This window comes from Camelus ferus, chromosome 22 (assembly GCF_009834535.1).
Source record: "Camelus ferus isolate YT-003-E chromosome 22, BCGSAC_Cfer_1.0, whole genome shotgun sequence".
NCBI lineage: Eukaryota > Metazoa > Chordata > Mammalia > Artiodactyla > Camelidae > Camelus > Camelus ferus.
This window is the reverse complement of record NC_045717.1, coordinates 22,730,704-22,737,691: the sequence shown is the minus strand read 5'-3', so window position 1 is coordinate 22,737,691 and position 6,988 is coordinate 22,730,704. Positions and strand designations below refer to the sequence as shown.

The following is a 6,988-nucleotide window of genomic DNA, read 5'->3' as shown; positions in this document are numbered from 1 at the left end:
AGGGGCTGAAATGAGTTGTCTGGTGCCTGGCTCTGGGACGATCAGGGCAGCAGGACAGTGCCTGGGACTGCGGGAGCCGGACAAAGGAGGTGGGTGAGGCCGTGGTCTCTGGACTGGTTTATTTGCATTTGAAAGGCATGCAAGTGGCTGAGCTGTTTGTTCTCTCTGCATTGGCTAAGCCCCAGGAGGGAAGGGCAGCCCCTCGAGGGCAGACCCGCTGTTAAAGCAACAGAGTATAAACTTTAAAAATAATAAAATAGAAATAAAAGACATAGTTAGTACACTTATAGTATATAATTATAATACAAAGCCATTGTGTTAATATTATGAACACTAGAACAGAAGCGACTTCATTATACCCAACACAAATATGTATGTCTCTGCATGTACGTATTACCTTCTGAAAATGCGTACTCAACATATATTATCCATTATATGCCAGCATGACGTACCAGTTAATCTCTTTAATATTCCTGCCAATAGTAATCATCTTTAACAGTCTGACATTCTAAGGCAACCCAAGCCTCGAAGCAAGTAGAAAAGCATCGTATCGTGTGATGCGGGTACTGAGATGAAGCTCGGAGTTGTGATGGATGACACCCTTCCGTCTTGGTTTTGGCAGGATGCTGACGTCTAAAGCCATTGCTCAGCTCTTCATTTTGGGCTGTTCTTGGGGCCTTGGCTTCTTTCTGGTTGAAGAAATCATAGACCCCATCAGAATGGTGATTGCCTATTCTTTCACCATCATCAATGTTCTCCAGGGCGTCTCCATCTTCCTGGTCTACTGCCTTCTCAATCGCAAGGTAAACCCATCTGCCTATCTAGCCAGTTTGATTGCCTCTGGGTGTCTCACTTTTTACCAGTATTTTCTTTTCTCTTGGGTTTTTCTATTTCTTGGGGGATGGGTGGGGGCTCTTTCTTCCATACTTTATAATTGTCCTGGGTACCACTTGTTTCTTGCTTCTGAGACAGGAGGGAAGGTGGCAGGGCACATCTATTAGGGGAATAACACAGCAATTAGTACCAAGGTGGCGGAAGATTCCACTCCCAGTAGACCTTGAGACCCAAGATGGCGGGAGAGTTGACTTCCAGTAGACCCTGAGCTTCATTATATGCTCGTTGTAATATATTAACAAGGTAAATGACACACCACAACTGCCATGACAGTTCTGAGGCTGACCATAAAAGGTCAAAAGCGGGTGGTGGCCCGATGCCTGGGAATCCCCGTCCATTCCCTAAAATAGTTGGAGTAATCCTCCCACTTGTTAGCATATGAAGTTACCCAGCCCCAAATCTAACAGCCCTGCACCTTGTATTCACTCTCTCTGGCCTTCTACGGTCCACACTCTGTCTATGGAGTATGTATCTCTGAATAAATCTACCTTCACTCTACTATGTCTCACCCTTGAATTCTTTCCTGTGAGAAGCCAAGGACCCTCACTTGTTGGGACGTGTCCCAGGGACTCTCCTGGGGCCTGGGACATAGCCATCCTATCCTATCATCCCATTTTTCCTGTATCACTTCCAGTCATTTGAATCTGCACCAAAATAGCAGAAACTAACTAGAGCCACATAAAGTCCACATTATCTGACAAGAAAAGAATAAAAAATGGGGACAACTTAGTAAATACTAAAAAAAAAAAAAGCCTTTTACTTGGAAAATACTGAAAAAGACTTTATCATGGGGGAAAAAACCCTACACTCTGAAATAAGTTTGGGTTGTTAAATTTGAAAACTGAGTTTAAATCTGAGCTAATTCTTAAGATGAAAAGGGAATTAATTGAATGCTGATTTTGGAGGGGTGTAATTTTATGCAATGATGCGGGAGTAATGATACAATCTTTTTAATGTGATGCTCAACTTTTGCAAACTGCGGTTTTGCATAAGCATTTTGGGATTTATTAATTTTCCAATGGTCTCTGAATCCTTTGATAGTCTTTAACTTTTTGTTTAGCATGTCTATCTTGTCATGATTCTTTTTAGAATTTCACTTCTTAAATGATCTGGTGTAATTTGCCAGATTCTTATTTGCTTCTAAGAAGGGTTGACAAGTGCTTCTTAAAGGATCAGATAGTAAATATTTTTGACTTTCCAGGCAATGAGACTTCTGTGAGAGCTCATTCTGAGTCCATTCTTCTCTTGCAGCATGAAAGTTGCCATAGGCAATATATCAATGAACAGGCAAGGCTGTGCCAATAAAACTTTATTTGCAAAAACAAGTGGTGGCGTGCATTGAGCCTGGGTGTGTAAGTTGCTGACCCCTGGTCTATTGTGTCTTAAGCAACTCTCCGAGATCACAGTCAATGACTTCATGAGCTTGTGCGTGCTTTTTAATAAAAATTTCCATTTCTCTTTGCAATCAATTTGCATTGGGATTCATGGATTAGATGTTTTACTGTGCGATGGGATTATAGGTGTAAAGAACCAAAATAAGCACTGCATGGGAGGGAGGGTGTAGCTCAAGCAGTAGAGCGCATGCCTGGCATGCGCGAGGTCCTGGGTTCAACCCCCAGTGCCTCCTCTAAAAATAAATAAATAAATAAACCTAATTATCTTCCCCTGCCCCCACCCCCATTTTTTTTTTAATTTTTAAAAAGCACTACTTGGAATGCAGTTAATGCTCAATTATTAAACATATCTACCTAGTCATCAAATTGAAGTAAATTAATTTTCCTCATTTCATTACAATTTAAATTTAAAATACAACTACAAATTGAAGGCAATTAACCTGTTAGAAACCATGAAAAATAAAACAGCAGGCAAAATGCACACAAATACAACTATTACAAAACTTGTTAAGTTTAAATGTGTTTTAAAACACTAACACCAATGTTCAGTTATGCTTTTGAATAACCCTAGACCTGGTCTTTAGTTTCCAAAGGCTATGGTAATGTTACACTGTACTTATCTTGATAACTTCCTAGCATTATGGTAATTTTATGAGATCCAAAAGGATAAAAAATACTCGGTCCTAAAAGGGAATCCTCCTACGCTGCCGGTGGGATTGTAAATTGGTACATCCACTATGGAAAGCAGTATGAGGTTCCCTGAAAAACTAAAAATAGAGTTACCAAATGATCCAGCAATCCCACTCCTGGGCATATATCTGGAGAAAAGTCTAATTTGAAAAGATATATGCACCCCAATGTTCACAGCAACATTGTGTACAATAGCGAAGACACGGAAGCAACCTAGGTGTCCATCACCAATGGGTGAATAAAGAAGATGTGGTGTATATATATAATGCACTGTGTGTGTAGACACACAATGGAATATTACTCAGCCTCATAAAAGGATGAAATACTGCCATTTGCAACAACACAGATGGACCTAGAGATGATCATATTAAGTGAAGTAAGTCAGAGAAAGACAAATGGAGTCTAAAATATGACACAAATGAACATATTTATGAAACAGAAAGAGGCTCTTAGACATAGAAAACAAACCTATGGTTACCAAAGGAGAACGAGGTGGGGGAGGGATAAATTAGGAGTTTGGTATTAGCAGACACAAATTACAAAAAAAAAATAGATAAACAAGTCTTAATGTATGGCCCAGGGAACTACATTCAATATTTTGTAATGACCTATAATGGAAAAGAATCTGAAAAGGAATATATATATATGTATGTGTGTGTGTGTGTGTGTATATATATATATATCACTTTGCTGTACTCCTGAAACTAACACAACAGTGTAAATCAACTATACTTCAATTTAAAAATAAAAAAGAAAGAAAGAAAACCAATTTTGAAAGATTAAAAAAAAAGTGGGGGGAGGGTATAGCTCAGTGGTAGAGCGCATGCTTAGCATGCACGAGGTCCTGGGTTCAACCCCCAGTACCTCCATTAAAAATAAGTAACTAAATAAACCTGATTACCTCCCCTCAAAAAAAAAATTAAAAATGAGAGAAGTTACAAGAGGCTGTGGGAGTGGAGTTGGGAATTTATTGCTTAATGGTTACAGGAGTTATGAAACATTTTGGAAGTAGATAGTGATGACAGTTGCCCAATATTGTGAATGTAATTAATGTCACTGAATTGTGCACTCAAACATGGTTGCAATGGCAAATTGTGTGTTATGTATATTTTACCACAGTAAAACTATAGGAAAAAAAAAAGAAAAAGGAGTTGACAATAAAATGCATTTTAGAAAACATTTATGGGAGGGCCATTATGGCCAGTGAAAGAGATTGCAAAGGTGACCTAAGGAACTTTTGAGAGAGGGGAGGCAGGAACGCACGTCTCCGAGCTGCTGCTTTATAGCTCTCATCTCTAACTCACACTCCCAGAAGCGATGCCCACCTCTATGTGCTTGCGTGCTCGGGTTCGAGGAGAATACAGAAAATGGTTCAAGCAGATGGAGGAGAGGACAGAAACTGATAGCTACGACTTGCTTGGCTCCACCACCCGCAGCAGGACGGTAGGATTCTCCCTCCTCTCATCTCCCACTGCCTCCCGTGTCTGCCCCTTGTGATTTCATTCATTTGAGCATCTTGGTCCTTGCTTTTCAAGAAAGAAGTGGTCTTCACAGACCAGTACCATCAACCAAGGATAAATCTTTCCAGAATCACTTGTGCAAAACTCTGCTTTCCTATTTCATGTCATTGTGAGCTGTTCTGGGGGCCAGAACATGGAATTTTTCTCTTTACGTCCCGATGACCTAGAGCTGGTCTGGTTCACAAAAGCAGACACCCGAGGGCCATGAGCAACAGAAACATTAAAGAAAAATTTCTTATTTAAGTGCAATTTCTTCGCAAGTTCAGGATGGTTACTAACCTTGATGGATTCAAATAAAATTGATCTGTAAATTTTCTTAAAAAGAGAGATTGGGTCTCAAGACAGCAGCCATGGAAGGGACATAACATAGATGCCATTCCTGGTCCCTCGATATTTTACTATGAAAAAATTCAAATGCAGAGAAAGTTTTAATAATTCCACCATGAACACCCATATATACACCACTTAAAGTTCATAACAGTTTAATATAGTGGCTTTATCTCATATCTGTTCATCGACCCCTCCCTAATCAAAGCGTTAACCTTTATTTTTACATCATCTGTATTTTAATTATTCAATCTGTAGCCTTCAGAAAGTGGAATCTGTTGCTTTGGTTCCTTTGAGGCAAATTATCCAAGAACACATAAATAAATCAGATATATATATAAAATAGCCATGCATTGTGCTAAATCCTGGGGAGTCAAAAATTTCCCTGAAGATTAAAATCTTCCAATGAAATGACTTAACACTAGGAAAGCAGGTGGAGTAACGCTGGCACACCGTAGGAGCCGTGTAAGTCTTTGTTAGATAAAAGCAACAAAAATAACAAAAGTTGGGTAAAACAGCAGTCTCCGCAGTGAGGCTATGGGCAGTGACGGCGTGTGCGCCCCGCTCGGTATTTCTGTCCCCGGCTCTCTCATAAAGCCGAGGAGGCTGGGATGCCTGAAACCCACGCATGCGAGTTTGTTTCTACATGAGGTACATTTTTATCTTTTGACCCTGAGTCCTTCAACGATTGGCCAAGCATTTCTCCCACTTTTGCTGTTTCAGGCTTTGAAAAAGGTCAGTGAGGAGTAAATGGTGTCAATCAGAGGCTAAGAATGAATGCATTGCTATCTATGTGCACAAGCTAGAGCAGCAAACTGGGAACGGTGCGGTTTAGGGGACAGCAGAGTGCAGGCGAAGTCGCATACAGAGAGAGGACTCCAACGGGAGGTCCTTCCGCTGAGAATGGATCTCACCAGCCGGAAGCTGTTGCAAGTGAAATGCTTCTAGTTCAGCCCAGCAAGCCTGCCTTTCCCTGACCTTGAGCAGGTGTTTCAGCTCCGGGGTCCTCAGTGCCGTCTGTCCAGTGAAGAGGCTGAAAGCATTTGATCTGGTAACAAGTACTCAGGGACAGCCTTCTCTGTGCGAGGCATCGTCCTGAGCCTTGAGAGGACAGTGATGAGGGGCAGAGGCTGTTCTTGCCTTCAGAGAGCTCAGAATGCGTGAAAAGATGGAAACGGAGTAATTCCCACACAAGCAAGGGCCCCATGGGTTATCACTGTAGCAGCCAAATTCCTTGCAACCTGCTGCAGATTATCGTTTGATGCAATAACTTCTATGGCTCTTAGATTTTAATCTGGCAAACACCGGCTCACTTCTTATTTCATTTATAATTTTCACACTTGTAACGTGTTTTCTTTCCCTTCTGTCAATTTCCCAAGTGAAGATGGTGAAAATGGTGGACTTTCCTGGGAAGAGCAGCAATGGATCCTCATAACGTAACTTAACAAATGCTCCGGATTCATCACCTGGCTTCCCTGGTGGTAAAAAGGAAGACTGAGTATCAAGCAACTTGTTAAAATGTGTTTGGAGAACTTTGCATCACACACTGGCTGTGTGGACAGAAATTATGTTTTCGTTCTCTAACGTGGCTTGTGAAACTTCGTCATAAAATCTTGACTCAGACTCTCACACTTGTTACATATTTAGCTTATTTTTTTGTGGAAGCAAACTGTTTTCTTCCTTTTTAAAAAAGATTAAGGCTCTCTGCCCACAGATTCTCCCAACATGCTTGTCTGGTTTAGCACGAGTTTCAGCTCCTCGGTGTATTTTTCTGTTCTCCCTTATTGCTTGTAAATTAGATATTCTGATCCTTTGAAGAAGGGTGGGTCTTTGATGCTGGAGACTCAAGAGGAAAATATAAGGGAGAGAATTTTTTTAAAAAGCACTGGTTGATTGGCTGACTTGCACAGTGTTTTCTTTTTTTAATTGAAGTATATATAGTCAGTTTACAATGTTGTGTTAATTTTTGGTGTACAGCATAGTGATTCATTTATATATATTTCTTTTCATATTCTTTTTCATTATAGGCCAATACAAGGTATTGAATCTAGTTCCCTGTGCTGTACAGTAGGACCTTGTGATTTGCGCAGTTTTGAGGAACTGGGAAATACCGAATACTGACATCATTGCTACTCCTAGCAAAGAGTGTCTCCAATTACTTTT

The 6,988-nt window shown here is 40.6% G+C and overlaps 1 long non-coding RNA gene across 1 annotated transcript; it reads left to right on the top strand.

Moving 5' to 3' along the window:
* The first annotated feature begins 572 nt into the window (after positions 1-572).
* On the top strand, positions 573-6,682 carry LOC116659046. Its single transcript, XR_004314327.1, has 3 exons — positions 573-803; positions 4,291-4,421; positions 6,210-6,682. It is a non-coding gene; the product is annotated as an uncharacterized LOC116659046 (long non-coding RNA).
* Positions 6,683-6,988: the final 306 nt, after the last annotated feature.